Below are 22,930 nucleotides of genomic sequence, written 5' to 3' on the forward strand. Positions count from 1 at the left end.
TACAGAGGCCTTGCAGATTAAACATACAGACTACAAAAAGCTAACTGGAAAAGAACGCTGTGAAAAGATAAAGCAACTGGAAGCTGTTTTAATGGCACAGCAGCATTTATTCACGAGAGCCTGCTACAAGGTCACGGCGCTGATTTCCAAGCACTGCAAACCTTTCACTGAGGGTGAATTTATTCAAAACTGTTTAAAGAATGCCAGGCTGAAGTCGGCCCTCACACATTTTCAGCTTACCAAATCTGGCCCGCTCTCTGAAAAGTTTGGAAACGCCTGGCAAAGAGGGTTATGGTCGGTTAAACAGTCTCTCCACTTCATAACCTCTTGTTTTAATATGTATGCTTGTATAGTATTTTGTTAAAATACTTTGTTTTCTCCATTCTTTAAAATTCATTGGTGAAAAAGTGGGGAGGCTGTTTAAAGTCAGAATGCACTATGCACATGTGTTTAATGACTGTATAATTATTTTAATGCCAGACATTTTTCTCAAATGGGAATTTGGGATGCCTGCCATTTTTTAAATTGTTGAATTATTTTTAAGACCTGCAGAAAATGTTGTCCAGTAGCTATATAGGCATAGAACATTTAAAAAAAGCTTGAACGCTAATCTTTCATTAGAAAAAAAGCATGTTTCTTGCCTTTACCATTGTTTAGTAAACAACAGTTTCTTAAAAATATTGGTTTCGAAGAAAACTTCTGAGAAAAACGGTCTTTTGTGAAAGGACGCATTTCTAGCAGTGCTTTTGTTGCATTTGTGATGCTCCGATATCTAATCCAGTGTTTTTCAACCTATTTTGAGGCAGGGCATGTTTTTTACATTGGAAATATTTTGCAGCACACCACTAACCAAAAATGTTATAAAATGACACTGAACAATATGTTTTATTACAATATAATTTATAATACCCCGAGTTTTTACAGCACATACACTTGACAACAACACAATATTTGCAGAAAATGATTCATAAATGTTTTGTAACATTTTAAAATTTAAAAAGTGACATTGGATAATTTCTCACGTCACACCTGACGATCTCTCACGGCACACTAGTGTGTCGCGGCACAGTGGTTGAAAATCGCTGATCTAATCAATGCTTCCCATAAACACAGGGGCCCTTTACTTGCAAAGCAAAATTTTATTGCAAAAACACGGAATTTGTGCATGAACAATGCAAGAACATTTCAGAGACAATGTTTCCGGTGAAATGATCACACAATTTTAGTCACCCTGGCGATTGCGGACAAGCAAGAAACGTCATCCCGCTCTGCCTTAATGACTCTTTATTATAAAGAAAAGAAAAAGCTCTGTTTAACTGTTATCCATGCTTTCCCTTTTCTTAACACGCTGCTTCACTATGCTTACTTGTCATATAGCCTGCATACACTCTCTCAATCGCTGGATACAGGAAGCAATGCTAGGATGTGGGGGGTTTCTTGATATATGGACAAAGATCTGATCAAAGCATCTCCTACCATCTGATGGTTATAATTCATCCTGAAGTCACTACCAGAGGCTTGATACTTACTGATCAGCTGCCCCAAACCCTTTACAATATTTTTTCTAAATACCGTATTTTCCGCACTATAAGGCGCACCGGGTTATAGGGCGCACCCCGAAAAAATAGTTTTGGGTCCTATATTTGACATACATAAGACGCACCGGATTATAAGGCGCTACAATGGGAACGTCGACAAAACAGTCAGATAGTTCAGTCAAACTTATTACCCCCTTAACATTCCGAAAGCTTGCAAAGACGCAAATACGTGTCGAGAACACGTGCGGATGCGGTGTCCGTAAGATGTCACTCAAATGCATCGTTCCATCATTCGGAAGGTTAAAGTCTTGGGATTCAAGAAATGCCAACCATTCCTTAGTATCTATTTTCTTTTTCGCTCGCAACTTTACTGTGCATATGACAATAAACACTTGGAATTGAGTTTAATTTAAAAATAGACACTCCATTCCATCCATTATCTGCACCGCTTATCACAGAAACATCGAGTTCAGTCTGAAACAAGATACAGGGACAATATAAAACCCGGGGTAGCTCACCGAAGTCGTTGTGTTCATAATAATGTGCAGCCAATGTCCTCTTATATCTGTGAGGGTAGTAAATGCAGGAGAATAAAATATTTTCATATTCAGAATATAAAAAAAATGCTTTCTCTATGCCGTCAGCCACGTGCCATAAACATTCATCTTTTTCGGCCAATTGCAGGTATTGTGTTGCTGTTTAAGCCAATGCCAGCCTGTAAATGATAAAAAGGATCCGCCTCTTGACCTCCTAATACCTTTAGCCAATAGTGATCAATGCAACTGATGATTGACACATCTTTTTCGGCCAATTCAGATTCAGATTAAGATCTACTTTATTGTCATTCTAGTACACGTGTATACAGAACGAAATGTCGATACATCTGACCCGCACAGTTTCCTTGAATGTACAGATATAAATAAAATGTTGTATTGAGTTGTAGTATTGAGTGCTAATAATATACTAAATAATTATGGCTATGTATAGTATTTTACAGTAGCGCAAATAGTGCAAGAGGAGTAGCCAACCAGATGTGCAAAATGGGCAGTCAGGTAAACCAGTCAGGTAAACAGAACAATAACACTGTAACAATAACGCTGTAAGTACAATAGTGCAGAGAAACAGATGTGCAAGGAGTGGCTAGCTATAAAGAACTGCCAGTAGTGCAAAAAGTCAAACAGAACCCACAGATGTACAGATTAGCAGCAGTCTAGATTTACTATGTGTTTGAGTGACCATTTAACAGTCTAATGGCCAGGGGGACAAGACTATTGTGGAACCTGGTGGTCCTGCACCGCACACTGCAGTACCTCTTCCCAGAGGCTAGCAGAGTGAACAGTCCATGATGGGGGTGAGAGGGGTCCCTGATAATGTTCTTAGCTTGGGATAGGCAGCGCTTCTGGCCAATGTCCTGAATGGAGGGAAGAGAAGTCCCGATGATTGCAGGCTTTGTTTGCCGTTTAAGCCAATGCCAGCCTGTAAATGATAACAAGGATCCGCCCCTTGACCTCCGAATAACTTTAGCCAATAGTGATCGATTCAAATGATGATTGACACATTGGTTAGCCAATGAAACGCCGGTAAATAAATCCCAGCATACACCGCGTACTACTTGGCGTTCGGGGGAAAATCTAGTCGGCGGCTGCAAGTAAGTTGGAAAACTTTGCAATTTTAAAATTGATCCATAAATAAGGCACACTGTATTATAAGGCGCATGGTCAGCTTTTGAAAAAAATAAAGGCTTTTAGGTGCGCCTTATAGTGCGGAAAATACGGTATATCAAATCTTTACGTTTTGGCACTCCGAGACAATGCTTCTGAAAACACATTTAAACGTTATGACACTGAATGAGTTGAACACAAATGGGCAAGCACCACATGCAAGCACCACAGGAAGGTGTAAAAATACAATTTTACATCATGAAATGCTATTACAATTTTCTAGGGTTACAAGGGTTGTCACAGAACGATTTGAATGTGTATCACAAGGTCTTTATGTATTTAATTTCCCAATGGGAAACAAAGCTCTACCTTACACTAAGCTTTGATTCAAGTACTGCATGTGTTTTGAAGGAGTAATAAATTAATTCGATATTTGAAGTTAAGTCTTGAGTGTTTTCTGCTCGATGGTCAACTCAACATTTAGTTGTTGCACTCTGGTAAATGGATATTGATCATAGGACACACGCACTTAATGATCTGCAGTTTGTCTGGTACTTTGGCAAGCTACTTATTGAGCTTATCGTCCCTCAGGCATCCTTGCTTGCTCTGGCCTTGCTCATCTGATGTTGTTGTGATAGATATTCCCCTAAATGCCTTGCCACACGCATTTAGCGTCCCGTCATTTTTAATTAATTTAATTTGCACTTGGACAGTTGGAAAATGTAGTTAACGTTCTTGATGACACTAACAGAACTTGACATCTGAGCCGAAATTGGCTACTATAACAATGCTTTTATAAAGGCATTTTTCTTCCAACAACATTGACAAAATAACCCCTTCATTGTTTTATTTATTTTAAAATATTATATTTAAAAACAGTCAATCAAAATAATAATGAATATAAAAAACAGGTTGTCAACTGTAAAGTTGTTTTATTTTGCCCCAAAAATTGTTGGCAAAAGGAGCTATCTATAGAGTCAACACAAATTTGACAAAGTTTTCAAAACCATACCACTTTCAAACGTGTTTTTTTTTTTAATTGACAGTTATTGATATATATTTTTATTATTGAACTCTCTTTGCAATGGTGCCCAGACAAACCGAAAGAAAAACGCCTACAAAGTGACGTTGAAATTCTTTTGTGTTTAATGCTTGAGCAAGTCGAGAGTTGTGAAAGGACATGTTCCTCCAATTATCTGGCATTTCATGGGGGGGACCCATAGAGTATAGAGCAGACATGGGCAAACCACGATCTGCAGGCCCAGTGTAGTCCATTAGGGGTATTAATCTAGCCAACCTAAAGTTTAAAATTGTACATGAATGTGTCTTCCATCCATATAAATTTATTTTGCACAAGCATTATCGTGTACTGCGCCAATATTCAAAAAATGTTTTTAATATTTTTCTTATCTTTTCAGCATTTGCATTTCTTCTCTTTATTTTATTTATGAAGATGTTCATCAAACACCATGCAAAACCACTTGTCCATTTTTGAGTTTTTCAATGGTTCCGTGTCGCAATTTCAGAGCAAATGACAAAAATTGCAAAATTCCGTGTCGCAATTTCAAAGCAAATGACAATGTTAGATCAGGTAAACTGATTTCTATGCTTTGATTCAATTATTCACACTGAGTTATCTAATAACAAATATCACGCTCTAGTGTTATCTTGCATATGGAGTGTTGGGGCATTATCTCGCATGTCCGCATCAAAGGTTGCCGTGACAACGGGGCCGACCAGACCGGAGCCGGTAGCCATGGCGTCCGAGAAACTGCAATCTAGTTTGAAAGAAGCCAGCAAGCTGACAACAGGTCTGGCTGACAAGAAGCCCTAAAGAGTTATTTTTGAGCCAGCCAAGCAGACAAGACGTTCAGTCAAACAAGCAGCACAGGGCTGAATCCTGGCCTGCACGTAACTAAAAAGGTTCTGAACCAGTCCCAGCTTAACAAGCAACCAGACAACGGGGCCGACCAGCGCCCAAGCCTGACCGAGCCAGCGGCCAACCCTGGTGGTACACAGCCAGTGACCTAAAAGAAGCCTCAATCTACCAACAGCCCACCCCGGCTTCAACACACTACATCTCATGTCCCTGTTCCTGACCAGGTTTCCAGCCTTGAGCGTTCCTCACCGCTCGACTGCCGAGGACATGCAGAATGGGCCTTCACCTTCATCGAACCTGAACCACTGTCCTTCTCATGGTGCTAGGTATTGGTATTGGTGTGATGTTAAGGGTGAATTCAATCAAATTACTATAACGTAATAATTAAGCCAGCATTGTTTTCCAGACAATAATCTGTTAAGAATCCAACTTCGATATTTTTTGTTGGATTTTCTTATTTTTGTTTTGTGTTCTATTCAAGTTTCTTATGTCGATGATTAATAGAAGAAAATTCCATAAATCTGAGAGAGTGTCTGTGTCGTGATTCAAGTATATGGAACTGTCAAAAACAGTAAAAAGTATTCACTTCAAGTTGTGTGTAGCCAACCCTTCAGAATAACTAAAAAAGCTTTTTCCTAGGTTTTCCTGATATAATGATCTAAAAATGTATGTGGTGCCCCAAAAAGGCTAGAAGGGTTTTGAAATGAATAAATTTGGCTCTTTAATTTCTCATCTCATCTCATCAGCCGTACCGCTTATCCTCAGTAGGGTCGCGGGGGGCTGGAGCCCATCCCAGCAATCATCGGGCAGTGGGCAGGGGACACCCTGAACTGGTTGCCAGCCAATCGCAGGGCACACAGGGACAGACAACTCATTCGCTCATTCACACCTAGGGACAATTTGGACCGGCCAATTCACCTGAAATGCATGTTTTTGGAACGTGGGAGGAAACCGGAGTGCCCGGAGGAAACCCACGCAAGCACGGGGAGAACATACAAACTCCGCACAGGAAGTCTGGAGCTGGATTTGAACCCACGACAGGTTCCCATGACATGAACTGTGCCGCACAAGCGCTAACCACTGCTAACCACTGCGCCGCCGTGCTGCCCTCTTTAATTTAATTGTCAATAAAATATTGGTTAAAAGAATTTATTTACCACCCAAATTATGCTTAAAAAAAAGTGTAGTATATCCACGGATCACTTCACCGCCTGGGTCGTCGGGGCCCCAGTTTGGGTCGTGCATAATAAAGGTTTTTCAATACAAATGTGATGAAGAGTCAATTAACAAAACAAAAAAGTAAAATAACGTGAACATGTTATAGTCTGCATCTATGTTTATTGACAAATAAGTATGAGAAAAATTGGATATATTTTTCATTTTTTCCCCATTAAGGAGCTCAATGTATCGTACCAAAGACCATTCTTCATAGTATCATTGCTCCTTTTTCTCTTTTTGGGGGGTATGTTTGTATTTGTTTTCTTCAGTATAAATCTTCATAAGAGTTTGGCCAACCCCATGTATTGTTGACTCCTAACTGACTGAGGTAGTCAGGATATCGTTTTCTGTAATGCATTGCCAACGAATCGGATCAAATAAACCAAATCAATCAGTATTTCCTCTTGGCCCCGCCCTTCGGCCACATTTTTCAGCCAAATGTAGCCCACCACTCAAAAAGGTTTGCAGAAAAGTGTCAAATAAGATGAGCCATTCCAAAGACACTATCGACATCAAGATGGCTGAATCCCTCCGGGAGTGTGTAAATGATTGAAGTGTGTTTGACTCTCAGGTAATTATCCTCTCGGAAATCAGCGAGTAAGCGACATCAGAGCTTTTATCACAGGTGACTGGCAAAAATAATACATCTACTTGTTCATTTTAGCTTTAGGCATGAATGACTGCATGTTGAGTTGAATCGTATGGTCTGGGCCAGTGTGGAAAAGTACATTCAGTCTTACACTCAAACCAAACTAACCCTTTCACAAGTTCCTAGTGGCTCCATTTCAATCTCCTTCTCTAACAGATTAGTGAAACGTTCCCCAGGTCACAGCCAGAAATGAGATTCATGCCTGCAGCATGAGATGGGTGCTTATGAATCCAGCCTCAAGCTGAATGGGGAGCAGGAGCACGATACGAAGGTGAGTCTGTATCCACGCAACAACATCCAACAGTGCCTCCATTTTGCTGTCAGCAAGCAAGACAAGGAACAGAAAGCTGACGTGGTGAATTGAACTAAGGAACTACTAAAAGGAACTGTAGTGGAAATACTCTGATTCATTTCTTAGTTAGCTAACTATGTTATGATTTGAGAACATAATTTATTTTGAATTGTTCACTTGGCAACATAGGAATCTTTTAGGTTTGTTTCAAGAGCAAGTGCTCAAAATAAAACTTACAGGGGCCGGACTAGTACATAAAAGAGAAAGGGAGGGGAAAAAAGAAAGAGTGGGAGGGAGAGAAAGAAAGGGAAACGTAGGGATAAAGAGAGAGAGAGGTAGAGGGAGAAAGAAGAAAATAAAATTAAGTAAGAAAAAAAAAGATAGCGTAAGAAAGTGATATAAAGACAGAAAGTGGAGAAAAAATTGAGAGAGAGAAAATCAGAAAGTAGGGGGGGGGGAGATGAGAAAGAGACAGAAGAAATGGAGAGATTGAGAGGGATAGGGAAAAGAGAAAAAGAAGAAAGGGAGAGAGGGAGAAATAAGGACACAAAATAGAGAGGGAGAAAAGAAAGCAAAAGAGAAACCCCCCCCAAAAAATCAGCTCCGGTTGCCTAGTGAGTGGCAGGTCACTTTTCTCTTGCGCTTCTCTCAGTGTCGTCCCGCAGGCAAGATTAAAACACTTGACAGACCTGATCCGGCCCGCGGGCCGCATGTTATACTCGCTGATTCAACGTCTGTAATAAGGTTTGGTCGAAATATCCTAAATAAATGTATACCAAATTTAGCACGTCTTTTTTCTTCCAATTGACCCGTTTTAACTCATTTTCCGGGAGAAAAAATATATAGTCATTATAAACATATGTGCCTGAATTCACCGGTGAACCGACTTGCATTGCTATTTACTCGTTTTGATTACCATACATGCCTTGGTAGAACTTTGCATTGTAACGGGCGTGCAATAATTGAAACACAAAGTGCTGGTAGCGAACAAGGCCCATGATCCGTTGGTGGTGGTAATGAGCCATTAAGTTCGTTTGTGAACCGCCAGTGGGGCTTGAAAAACGGCATCAATCAAAATGACACAAACTGCCCAAACGAGAACGTTTTTAGAAGGTTTTCCTGCAATCACGAAAATACATATTCCCGATTCTGGCCGCACGAACCGGCGTATTTGTTTCATTTGATCAGGGGCGGGAAAACTAAGGCCCGCCAAACAACATGGTCAATCTATGATAATATATGTAATCGTAAATAAAGTACTTCTAATAATGTATGTAGTTATCTAGCTAGCTAATAAAACATGTTTTTGGGTGCCAACCTTGCCCGCTTGTGTGTTGTGTCTACAACAAAATACTACAGAAATACTACAAAATTACTACAAAACTAAATATCAAATTTAGTGGTTAGAGACAGGGACCTAACATATTTTGATTTTATTCCGTAAAGAAAGAAGTACGATGGGAATACTACTACAGAAAAATTACAACAGAAATACCGCAAAAATACAACTAAATTAATAATACAAAAATACTAAAAGAATCCAACAAAAATTCAACTATAGAAACGAAAATTCTACAAAAATACTTTTTCGGATATACTTCAAAGATTATTGTACAGAAATACTACAAAACTACAGTAATACTATCATACAAAAACACTTCTAGAGAAAAAAAAACTGCAGAAATACTACTACAGAAGTATTATTACAGAAATACTGCAAAAAAATACGACAACAGTAATACTATATAACAAAAAATATGACTCCTGAAATATTACAATAGAAATTACTGCACAACTACAACTAAAGTAATATCACAAAAATACTAAAGAAATCCCAAAAAAATACAACTATTAAAAATACAACAAAAATTCTTCAGAAATACTGTGGCTTGCGAAACTATTTGCCCCCCTTGAACTTTGTGACCTTTTGCCACATTTCAGACTTCAAACATAAAGATATGAAACTGCAGTTTCTTGTGAAGTATCAACAATAAGTGGGGCACTATCTTGAAGTCGAACACACTTTATTGGATATTTTAAACTTTTTTAACAAATAAAAAATGAAAAAGTGGGTGTGCAAAATGATTCAGCCCTATTGAGTTAATACTTTATAGCGCAACCTTTTGCTGCGATTACAGCTGCAAGTCGCTCGGGGTATGTCTCTATCAGTTTTTTTGCGCATCGAGAAACTTATATCTTTGCCCATTCCTCCTTGCAAAACAGCTCGAGCTCAGTAAAGTTGGATGGAAAGCGTTTGTGAACAGCAGTTTTCAGTTCTTTCCACAGATTCTCAATTGGATTGAGGTCTGGACTTTGACTTGGCCATTCTAACATCTTGATATTTTCTTGGGGTGAACCATTCCATTGTAGCTTTTGCTTTATGTATTGGATTATTGTCTTGTTGGAAGACAAATCTTCGTCCCAGTCTCAGGTCTTTTGTGGACTCTATCAGGTTTCCTTCAAGAATGGTCTTGCTTTTGGCTCCATCAATCTTCTCGTGAATTTTCACCATCTTCCCTGTCTCTGCTGAAGAAAAGCAGCCCCAAACCATGATGCTGCCACCACCATGTTTGACTGTGGGGATGGTGTGTTAGGGGTGATGAGCTGTGCTGCTTTTACGCCAAACATAACATCTTGCATTGTTGCCAAGAAGTTCGATTTTGGTCTCATCTGACCAGAGCACCTTCTTCCCCATGTTTGGTGTGTCTCCCAGGTGGCCTTTGGCAAACTTTAAACGACACTTTTTATGGATATCTTTAGGAAATGGTTTCCTTCTTGCCACTCTTCCTTTAAGGCCAGATTTGTGCAGTATACAACTGATTCTTGTCCTATGGACAAATTCTCTCACCTCAGCCGTAGACCTCTGCAGTTCATCCAGAGTGATCATGGGCCTCTTGGCTGCATCTCTGATCAGTTTTCTCCTTGTATGAGCTGAAAGTTTAGGGGGACGCCCCGATCTGGGTAGATTTGCAGTGATCTGATACTCCTTCCATTTCAATATTATTGCTTGTACATTGCTCATTGGGGTGTTTAAAGCGAGGGAAATCTTTTTGTATCCAAATCCAGCTTTAAACTTCTCAACAGTATCTCGGACCTGCCTGGTGTGTTCCTGGTTCTTCATGATGCTCTCTGCGCTTTAAACAGACCTCTGAGACTATTGCAGTTCAGGTGCATTGACACAGAGACTTGGTGACACACAAGTGCATTCCATTTATCATCGTTAGTCATTTAGATCAACATTCAATCATTCAGAGATCCTCACTGAATTTCTGGACAGAGTTTGCTGCACTGAAAGTAAAGGGGATGAATAATTTTGCACACCCACTTTTTTGTTTTTTATTTGTTAAAAAAGTTTTAACTATCCAATAAAGTGTGTTCCACTTCATGATTGTGTCCCACTTATTGTTGATTCTTCACAAGAAATTACAGTCTTCTTGTTTGAAGTCTGAAATGTGGCTAAAGGTCACAAAGTTCAAGGGGGCCAAATAGTTTTGCAAGCCACTGTACTACTAAAATACTTTTTGAGATATACCTCATAACTATTGAAAAGAAATACTACAGAAATACAGTACCACAGCAGTAATAATATATACAAAAACACTACTAGAGAAATAATACTGCAGAAATACTACTACAGAAGTATTATGACAAAAATACTGTAAAAATACTACTACAGTAATAATATAAAATTATACAATTGAATTACTACAAAAATAAAATTACTACAAAATACTGCAGAAACACTACAGATATACAACAAAAAATGTTACTATGGAAATACTACTTACATACTACTACAGAAGTTTTATGACAGAAATACTGCAAAAATAGTACTACGGAATTGTTTTAACAGCAATGATGTACTGCAAAATAATTTGTACAGTAATACTAAAAAAATATATATACCACGGAAATACTAAAAAAAACTACTCAAAAAAAATCAGTGTTGGCAATAATGCTGTTATAAATAACGCCGTTATACTTCACGGCTCTGTTTTTTTTTTTTTTTTTTTTCCATTAACGGTGAAATCTAACTCGTAACTTTTTCTTCCATGACAACGCCAAAATCGTTATTAAAGGTCAAAGTGTTTTATTCTTTTCTTTATATTTCACGTGTTTTGCAGTGTAAATGTGTTAACATAAAAATGTAATGTAAATGTTTTTTCTTTTATCTCTTTTTCTTTTTGTTCTTGTATTTTTCCCTCTTTTTTTTATCTTCGTTCTTTTTTATTCATAAATGAAAAAATTGGATAGGTCTCCATGATCAGCCCCTTAGGCACGTTTTTGACCCGTTGTGGCCCCTAACTCCAAAGATTTCCCCACCCCTGCATTCGATTCATCTGGACCAAGGCTGAGTTGTTAGTGACTGGGAAGGCCCACTGACACCGCTCATTTTACGCATTATACTGCAGAAGGAGCTGATGCAAGACAATCAATGGTGGCCAAAAGTTGCGTGGTGCACAATGTGCATCCGTGTGCACAAGCAGGCCAATGAAGCCCGCTGCATTCGTTCCTCAGCATTGAGCCGCTGCACGCAAAGGACCATAGGCCAAACAATCCTCAGGGCAATAAGACAAGAAAAAAAAATGGAAATTCTAAGTAAACATGCAGTACAAGGTGAGCATAGGACTTATTTTGTTCTTTGTACAATAGCTCTCATGAGTTTATGACACCATAAGAACAGTACAACACAATTGCTATACACATTATATACATGGCGACGGCAAAGCTAAGGTTTGCAGCAGGAGAAAAAGATTCTTGAATCTTCCCCCTGGAGCGCTGTTTCTAAAATTAAGTGTCGGGACCCATTTTCAGTGGGTTGCGGGCTTTGTCCCTGGCAAAATAATGCTCATAAGAAGAAAAAATAGAGGCTAAATTACACTCCGCGACAATGCTCAATCTGATCTCTTCTACCCGTTAACTTTTAAGCGTTTAAAAATGTCACAATGAAATAAGATGTGGTCCCCCCCACATCTTATTTCATTGTGATTTTTTGGTTTTATTTCCCTTTTATGCCCATAGGAATACTAGGAGGGCTGGGGCATCGGCCGGGCGTCTGCCTGGGCGATGGCCCGGATAAGGCTGGCAGAGTGGAGGGGTAGGGTGAGCCCGGCGAAGTTCATTAGTGGTGTGTGCTCATATACCTGACCTGACCTGTCCTGACCCATCTAGTTAACATTGCAGTTAAAGTTTTTTACAGTCGGCATTGTCAATGGCCAACACTGTGCTGATACAGTACCACACAGAGGTAAGATCTTAAGCCCGAGCCTGACCTTAATTTCGGGCCTGGTCAGGCCTTAAGTGTCAAGCATTATGTTCGGGTTGGGCTAGGCTTCTTTTTCACTGCTTTTTTTTTTTAAATCATCAGAGGTGGATAGTAACGAGCTACATTTACTCCGTTACATTTACTTGAGTAAATTTGTGAACATTTTTTACTTCTAGGATTATATTTAAATCACTATACTTTTTACTTGAGTAGATTTGTAAATAAGACAGTACTCTTACTCCACTACATTAACCTACATTAAATCCATTACTTAAGTACGTTAGTACACGTCTGTCTGTCTCTGTGGCAATCCGTGCAGTGTACACTTTTCTCCAATCGTAATTAGTGAGTGAACAAACTGACTAATACATTTTAGCCCAGAGATTCATAGTTGTTGATGAATATAGAAAAGGTTAAAAATGATTTTGTTTTTATTTTATTTTACGACCATCCATATCTTAATTTACGTTTCCTGTGTTTTACATGACAAAGGTAAGGTTTATTCTTGTATTACATAGTTTATTTGGGGTTGCACTGAATCGTCAATATTTTTAGATTACGATTTGTGTGTTTTTCAGACTGAAATACACACAATTTATAAGAATTCATGGGCTAGCTTGTTGTTCTGCCTGCAGAGTCTGTTAAAAAAAAGTACTGGGGCTTCAAATGTTCTACTTCAGGCAACCTATGGCACGTGTGCCAGCAGTGGCACGCGAGGGGTTAACCAGTGGCACGCGATCACGGCAAAGTAATGATGATTTTTTTTTTTTAAATGCGCATTTTTACATGAATTTTAGACATTTTCATTGCGCGCTTTCATTGTGTCTCTGCACGGTGTCTTGCTGAGGAGGAGGGATCTGTTTTAACCCTCCCACAGAAACACCGGCGCGCGATAAATGAACGAATCACGACAGCCGAATCATGACAGCTCCTCGAGCAGAAAAATCTCGTTCTTTTCAGCCAGCCTGGACAGATGACTGGGTTTTTCTGCAAAAAATGACCGTGTTGTTTGTGCATTATGCCTCGAGAGTATTGTACCTCAGACTTCAAGTGTTAAACGTCATTACAAGACGAAATATGAACATTGTCAAGGAACGGACTGGGAGGCAGGAAATGTGAACTCATTTGCGTTACGATCTGTTACTTTTATTTAGAAAATAAAACACGCAGGGACCAAAGACAAAACAAAAACAGTCCTACAGGCAATCACTCAGAACAAACAGGCATGAACAGGTTTTTCCTCGAGTCAAACAAAACAATGGTATGGCAACGGGCAGTCCCAAAACGAGCCCTTAAGAATCCCACACGCAATTAAGTCAATCTGTGTCAGCCGGTGTCAAGGGGCGGGACCAGCTGGGTGTCATGGCGACCATGCAGGACATGACAGAACCCCCCCTTCAAGGGACAGCTCCTGAGGTCCCAAAAGAAAATAAATACCTCGCACCCCAGAATGGGTCGACGCTCCCGATGAGGGCAACCCCGCTCCCTCCTCCGAAAACGCAGGAACGGGGAGAGGCAGGTGTGGTCGTCGTCGGACGAGTCGGGCTGGCGGTCGTCGTCGGATGAGTCGGACTGGCGATCAGGGGGGTCGGACTGGCGATCAGGGGAGTCGGATAGGCGATCAGGGGAGTCGGACGGGCGATCAGGGGTGTCGGACAGGCAGGCAGGGGAGTCAGACAGGCAGGCAGGGGAGCCGGACAGGCAGGCAGGGGAGTCGGACAGGCAGGCAGGGGAGTCGGACAGGCAGACAGGGGAGTCGGACAGGCAGGCAGAGGAGTCGGACAGGCAGGCAGGGGAGTCGGACAGGCGAGCTAGGGAGTCGGACTGGCGAGCAAGGGAGTCGGACTGGCGAGCAGGGGGGTCGGACAGGCGAGCAGGGGGGTCGGACAGGCGAGCAGGGGGGTCAGACAGACAAGCAGGGGGGTCAGACAGACAAGCAGGGGGGTCAGACAGGCAAGTAAGAGAGTCAGACAGGTAAGCAGGAATGGAAGGTCGACCGACAGGCGTGGCATTGAGGCCGACAGGCGCGGCGTTGAGGCCGACAGGCGCCTCGGACAGCTCATACAGGTAACACGACAGACGCTCACGTAGGTTCTCACTTGGGCTGGGTGGGTCAATTATTCAATGATCATGACATGTCTAAGTAAAAGTATCAGTATCAGATCGGTATCAATGGACACTATTCTGTATTTACTTGGATCCAATCGATACCAAGATTCCCGGTATTGCCCACCCCTAGTAGGGAGGAAAAAGATGTGGGAAAACAAATGAAAACAGTAAAATGTACTCTATATTGTGATTCAAACCATGTGATTATTTCTAAATGGACTTGCAGATGATTTATATAATGTTATAACACATGATGAGTTGAAATGATCAATTGAAGTGTCTCAAGTTATTTAGGGGGAGGATTCTCCAGCTGGGAGGTTAGAGCGCAGACACATGCTGGTCCCCTTGTGGAATTTTCATGTTCTCCCCGTGCCTGCTTGGGTTTCCTCTGGGCACTCCGAGACTTTCACACTTTTCAAAAACATGCATGTCAGGTTTATTGACCAGTTCAAATTATTCCTAGGTGTAAATGAGCGAATGAGTTGTGTGTCTCTGTGCCCTGCTACTGGCTGTCGACCAGTTCAGGCTGTCCCCTGCCAACTGCCAGAGGACAGCTGGGATGGGCTCCAGCACCCCCGCGACCCTACTGAGGATAATCGGTGCAGAAAATGGATGGATGTTTTTTACAACATGCTTAAAAAGAAAAACTAATGTGAAAAATACAGTTATCGGGCAAAAAAAGGGAAAAATCCTCCTGACAGACATATCTTGGTGTCCTTGAGCAAGGAACTGAAAACCAATCACAGTACATTACGGCTAACTGGCACCGTGCAGTCTTTTTTAAATAATTCTACAAATTTACTTCAACAGAAATACTACAGCTCGTCTTGGGATCAAGAGGTGGCAGGCTTGATTCCCGGCTCCTCTGTGTTATATGTCGAAGTGTCCTTGGGCAAGACGGTGAATCCCTAATGCCCTCAGTAGCAGGTAGTTTGCCTTGCATGGCTGACGCTGCTATCGGTTAGTTAGAAGTTAAAAGGGAAAAGTGTGATGCATATTGTAAAGCACTATATATATATATATATATATATATATATATATATATATATATGTATATGTATATGTGCTCCCAGTGGTAAAGCATCGCTTTGAATGGCAGCACTTGACCACCTGTGCATGAATGATTTTGTAAATGGTGTGTATTAGTCATTAAGAGGTACTTGTTGGGGCACTATTGGTGTGTAGAAAGCACGATATAAAAGACATATTTTTTTAACTATTTTTATTCTAAAACGTTTAAGCCTTCCAATGTCATGCTTGTCAAACAGATATTGATTGGATCTTGACATATGCAATGCAACAATGAGGTCTCATTAACAATGTTTGGTTTGTACTTAAACCAATCCAGAGAACATTTGCCTCTTAAGAAATGCTGTTTAAAATCTCAAAACAAGATTCTTTTTTTTCCATGACATGATGAATTTTAGCTCGTTTTAATCGCTTACTGTTTTCGCAGATGTGTTGTTGATCAGCGAAAACTTAAACGCTCCTCATTACGTTTCGGTAAAGAGCAGGAACTGTTGGGTGGATTTAATGTTTAAATAAGCAGCTGGATTTTTTTCCCCTCGCTCAAAATACCCATCTACACTGTTAACTACAGGGAGTGCAGAATTATTAGGCAAATGAGTATTTTGACCACATCATCCTCTTTATGCATGTTGTCTTACTCCAAGCTGTATAGGCTCGAAAGCCTACTACCAATTAAGCATATCAGGTGATGTGCATCTCTGTAATGAGAAGGGGTGTGGTCTAATGACATCAACACCCTATATCAGGTGTGCATAATTATTAGGCAACTTCCTTTCCTTTGGCAAAATGGGTCAGAAGAGGGACTTGACAGGCTCTGAAAAGTCAAAAATAGTGAGATATCTTGCAGAGGGATGCAGCACTCTTAAAATTGCCAAGCTTCTGAAGCGTGATCATCGAACAATCAAGCGTTACATTCAAAATAGTCAACAGGGTCGCAAGAAGCGTGTAGAAAAACCAAGGCGCAAAATAACTGCCCGTGAACTGAGAAAAGTCAAGCGTACAGCTGCCAAGATGCCACTTGCCACCAGTTTTGCCATATTTCAGAGCTGCAACATCACTGGAGTGCCCAAAAGCACAAGGTGTGCAATACTCAGAGACATGGCCAAGGTAAGAAAGGCTGAAAAACGACCACCACTGAACAAGACACACAAGCTGAAACGTCAAGACTGGGCCAAGAAAAATCTCAAGACGGATTTTTCTAAGGTTTTATGGACTGATGAAATGAGAGTGAGTCTTGATGGGCAAGATGGATGGGCCCGTGGCTGGATCGGTAAAGGGCAGAGAGCTCCAGTCCGCCTCAGACGCCAGCAAGGTGGAGGTGGGGTACTGGTATGGGCTGGTTTCATCAAAGATGAGCTTGTGGGGCCTTTTCGGGTTGAGGATGGACTCAAGCTCAACTCCCAGTCCTACTGCCAGTTTCTGGAAGACACCTTCTTCAAGCAGTGGTACAGGAAGAAGTCCGCATCCTTCAAGAAAAACATGATTTTCATGCAGGACAACGCTCCATCACACGCATCCAAGTACTCCACAGCGTGGCTGGCAAGAAAGGGTCTAAAAGAAGAAAAACTAATGACATGGCCTCCTTGTTCACCTTATCTGAACCCCATAGAGAATCTGTGGTCCCTCATCAAATGTGAGATTTACAAGGAGGGAAAACAGTACACCTCTCTGAACAGTGTCTGGGAGGCTGTGGTTGCTGCTGCACGCAATGTTGATCGTGAACAGATCAAAGCACTGACAGAATCCATGGATGGCAGGCTTTTGAGTGTCCTTGCAAAGAAAGGTGGCTATATTGGTCACTGATTTGTTTTTGTTTTGTTTTTGAATGTCAGAAATTTATATTTGTGAATGTTGAGCTGTTATATTGGTTTCCCTGATGAAAATAAATAATTGAAATGGGTATACATTTGTTTTTTGTTAAGTTGCCTAATAATTATGCACAGTAATAGTCACCTGCACACACAGATATCCTCCTAAAATAGCTAAAACCAAAAAAGCCCCACTCCAACTTCCAAAATATTCAGCTTTGATATTAATGAGACTTTTGGGTTCATTAAGAACATGGTTGTTGTTCAATAATAAAATTAATCCTCAAAAATACAACTTGCCTAATAATTCTGCACTCCCTGTAGAAGCAGGGAAATATCGCATTAATGAATCTCCCCTATTTATTGCAAATAGGTTACCTACCAGCAGAAAAGGGGAGCAACAATTTCCTCACCTTGAGGCAAGCGGAAAAATGATGTAGTGAAAATCTGAAGAAATCCTCCGCAGGTCAGGGACATCTTATGAGGCCTGCTTGAGATGCTGAACGTCTTGCTGTGAGGAGCTAATTTCGTTTTCCAAAACCTGCATGTCTGTGCTGCGGTTCCTCACATTCAAGATTCAAAGTGTTTGTTGTCATATGCACAGTAAATAACCACAAGTCCCTGTACAATGAAATTATTATTTTGCTGTCCACACAGTCAACAGCGTAATACACATTTACAGTATTATTGAAGCAGGTTTGCTCATTATAGTGTTGCTATAGCTTTCACTCAAATTATTGAAACACATACATATAAAGATGTCATGTCCTGCACGGTTGTCATGGTGCCCAGCTGGCCCCGCCCCTTGACACCGGCTGGGACGCATTGGACTGATTGCTTTTGGAGTACTTAAACGCTCCTTTTGGGACTGCCCGTTGCCAGACCATTGTTTAACCCTCGTTGAAACCTTGTTCATGCCTGTTTGATCTGAGTAATGCCTAGTTTGTATTTTGATTGCCTTTGAACCTGTTTTGTTTTGTTTTTGGTCTGTTTGTGTGTTGGACAACTTTTCTTTCCTAATTAAAGTGACAGATCGTCTACGCATATGAGTTCCGACTTCCTGCTTCCCGGTCCGTTTCTTGACAAAAGAGGTAATATAAAAATGCTTATGGCTTGTGTTATTTATCCCCTGCGAAGAACAACTATATACAAATGATACAAAAGATTTGTATATATTTGTTTACTCACAGGTGACCGAAGTGAAAATATCAGGATCAAGCAGGAAAAAAAGTGCACACAAGACAAAATCTAACTTACAGTAATGTCCTGATATTTTTCAACGTCCCGAAAAAAAGTGTTCGTATCTACCATTTTATGTAAGAAGAATGGTCGTAAGTAGGGGAGCGTCTGTACACACATAATATTTCTGATACTGAAAATCAAGTAGTGTAGTCATGTGGTCAGATTTTTGTCCTAATTGTAAGCTGGACTTTGTAAAGTTGTGGAGTTTAGTGTAGGGTATTTCAATCCTCTGCAATTCTCATGTTTAGATTATATTTATTGCTGTGTTCCTACTTGTTCATTTCAGTTTGAAGTGTTGTGTTTCCTTAACAGACAGGTATAAACATGAAAAAAATGACGAACTGTCATGTGCATATTAGGTTTTATTCATAGTATAGGCTACAGTTGAAAACAAAAAGAATGTTCTAAAATGATTCATCTTGGCGATTTGTTAAATGTCAATTTCAACACGGGTTTCAAGAGTGGATAAGGCAGGAAGCTGGTATACACGGGACTATAATCTGGAGTCTAAATTTTGAAGATTTTAAAGTTGTTATCTGTGGTAAGAGGCATAATGTTGTCACGGGTGACATGGTCAAAAAACACGCAGCCTTGACATCCTGGGTGACAACCTAGTCATCTAAATGTTCAGTTGCAGAGGTCTGTGCTGCAGCAATTGGCAAACGCGCCTGGAGTTGTGATGAAGCCCTGACAGACGCCCATGTTCATGCACTGACGGAAAGATTGGCCTGCAACAAAATCCAACCAAAAATATATTTCATTTTTTTCAAGACTGAAAAAAGTGATGTGATTACTGGAAGTGAATACTGTCACAAGGCTGAGAATAGGAAAAGCAACAAGAAGATGAGGATTGATATGACGGGCATCAAAAACGTTTTAACTACCTGCTTATGAGGTAGTACAGGGAAATATATGAAATAACTTATTTTGTTTGACGAAGCTGTCTAAGACTGTGCTACAAACAAATCATAAAAAGTAAAGATCTTGCACATAATTTGGCTTTTTTTTTTTCTTATTACTAAAAAAACAGAAAAAGTAAGAACTTTAGTTAGAGTTAGAACTGTCAGATAATTATTGCTCATTTTCAATATTCTTTTGTTGTTTTTCTGAAAAAAAGAGGGGGAAACAAGATGAAAATATAGTAAAACTTTAAAAGCGGGTTGAAATGTACTAATCTCCCAAATCGCAGCTAAATTATGAACGAAAGTTAATAACCGGTATTACCTCCTGAATCCATGATAATCACAAAAACCTGATACTGTTAATTTAGGCAGGCTGATAATTTAATCATGAAACTGGTGCCATGAAAATGTGCTGCAAAATTGTATTTAAGAAGAAGTAGCGCATTGCTGCCATCTTCTGACATGCAAATATAAAATAGTAGGAAGCAATAAATTATTATTTCCAGCAGGTGTCGTCCTTAACATCAATGTAGACTAGGACTTGTGCAATGGTTTCATTTATCTATTTCGAATATTGCTTCTGAAAAATAATCTCTTGGGATGACCTACCCATCTATTGTTTACACTAAAATCTCCATTGGCACTTACTCAGAGGGCTCTGAAGGATAACAGCACCACAAGCATTAGCGGACCCGGAACAGGTCTGCGTGCTGGTGGGTTCACAGAGATCACTGCCCTTTGAGAAACAGTAGTTGCACTTCAGGGCTCTTGCTACAAAAACAAAGACACGTCACAACATCAGAATGTGGATACCTATTGCACTTTATTTGAGAAACATCTAAGTTAACTGAAGGCTAGATTTTTTATTTTCTTTTTTATATGTGAAGCATCTAGTCTAGTGGCCCCCACAGTGAATTTGGAACTCATACCTTGAACTAATGCCAGCAAGAGAAGAAGGGCACACATTGCAGCTTTCATTGTGACAACCGATACTGTAAACATAAAATAGGCAACAGGTTATTTGATTTGGAGTTCCACCGGTGGCGGGCAGTGTGTTTCACGCCTAGGCCTTCAGTACTGGCCTTTAGTGATGTGTCGTTCGTGAACAAAAAGGCACTTGGAAGTGAACGACAAGTCAAGTCGTGTTTATTTGTTTAGCCCTTTATCGCAAGGAGTCTCAAAGGGCTGCACAGTCCACAGACTATTGCAAACCACAGGCTACTCTTACACCATCCCCTGATCTAAAACCTACATGAGAGCAAGGAAAAACTCAAAAACCTTAACATGAGTAAAATGAAGAAACCTTAAGAAAGGACCGCACATGAGGTAATCCCCCTTCCAGGATGACCAGGCTGCAACGGATGTTGCAACAAACAACAATACACAGATATTGTCAACATGAAATATAGGTCATTCATAAGCTTTAGAATATAACTGTGTTTTAAGCGTAGACATTGGATAGCCCGAGACATTATTTTCTTCTTCTTGTGATTGGTCAATATGCATTAGAGGTAAGATCGGGACTAAAAAAATCCAGCCCGACCCGGCCAGGGGGTATATAAGCCTGAACTTAATTTGAGGGACTGAGCCCGGAGTAAATCTGAAGCTTTACTTCGGCGCCGAAGTGTGCGTTTTGGCTGAAGTACGTTGTCCCTCTAAACATGTGTGCACTTTGGAGAGCAGCGCCGAAATAAACACTGTTGGGCCAAAGTGCGCGTTTCGTCGAAGTGCAGCAAAATGAAACTGAATGGCACAGAAAAGAGAATCATTTTCCGCAGATTACAAGATGCATATCGTGAAATATTCATCCGAAAAGCAGAAAGAAGGTTTGTAAAGCTTGTAAGCAAGAAGTGGAAATTACGTCTGACGTACGGAACGTAGAGGTGAAAAGAGGAAGCGGCGCATTTTTTACTGCGACACAGAGGATGAACATTTCTCTCAATTTACTGATTTGAAGTAAAACTTAAGCATGTTCTTCATGATAGTTATCTGAATAATATAACTTCGGCGCAGAAATGCACACCTCAGGGCCAAAGTGTGTTACTCAAGTAAAAGTACTGTTACTTTGGAAAAAATATTAGAAGTTAAAAGCAGTCATCTAAATAATTACTTGAGTAAACGTAAGAGCATGCTGTGCAGATCATCCACAAAGAAAGACAAAAAAACAGCGAGAGAGAAACCCGGCCCAACTTCATGATTGACAAGTCAGGGCTCCAGATCTTATCTCTAATATGCATGTTTTTTTAGGAATTCTTTGTTGCTGACTTCATATTTGTTGAGTATATCCATGCATCCATCCATTATCTGCACCGCTTATCCCCAGTAGGGTTGCGGGGTTGCTGGAGTCAATCCCAGCTATCTTCGGGCAGTGGGCAGGGGACACCCTGAACTGGTTGCCAGCCAGTCACAGGACACACAGAGACAGACAACTCACTCGCTCATTTACACCTAAGGACAGTTTGGACCTGCCAATTAACCTGACATGCATGTTTTTGGAATGTGGGAGGAAACCGGAGTGCCCAGAGGAAACCCATGCAAGCACGGGGAGAACATGCAAACTCCACACAGGAAGGTTCGATCTCATGTCCTCAGAACACACACAGCCGCACACACACTTACCACTGTGCTGCTATGCCACCTTGTTGAGTATAGAAATTATAACATGTATTTGTATCATATTTTTTTGTACATCGGTAATATCTTAATTTATGTTTTCTGTGTTTTTCAGGAATAATGCATTTAACGCAATAAGTGTTAAGTGTATTTTTGTATTTCAAAGTTTATTTGTTGTTACGCTGAAAAGTCAATATTTTAAAATAACATTTATGTTGTGTTTTTTTCAGACATTCTGAGTTTATGACATTACAGTTTCTAAGCATAAAAATGTTTGAAAGTGTATTGATGAGTGAAAAAACAAATTCTATTATAATTTAGTTGAATAATGGATTTTAGACGCGCCCTAGCTGACCTTTCCATGCGCCTGCAAGAAGACCTTGAAGTCGCCAACCCAACATCTGATTGGCTAAACCGACTTCTTCCAACACTGACGTTATGCTTCAAGGGCTGCAAATCTCATTCTGAAGGCCTACGGGCAAATTTCTGACCCTGGCTACAAGTAATGCTAAAATGTAATTGGGTAAATACCTAAATATAAAAGCACACATCTGGAAGCAGAGTATCCAGGGGGGAAAGCAATATAATGAAGCTAACAGACTATTTGGAATTGTTTATTAAGTATTCATGGACAGAGTATAATTACATACCCTTGATTCAGATATTTTTAGGCCAACAGAGAAGGACTAGTAGGCCCGGACAGCCCACCACTGGGTTCCATTAG

The sequence above is a fragment of the Urocampus carinirostris genome, chromosome 3 (assembly GCF_059441175.1).
Source record: "Urocampus carinirostris isolate Australia breed hairy pipefish chromosome 3, RoL_Ucar_1.0, whole genome shotgun sequence".
Taxonomy (NCBI): Eukaryota; Metazoa; Chordata; class Actinopteri; order Syngnathiformes; family Syngnathidae; genus Urocampus; species Urocampus carinirostris.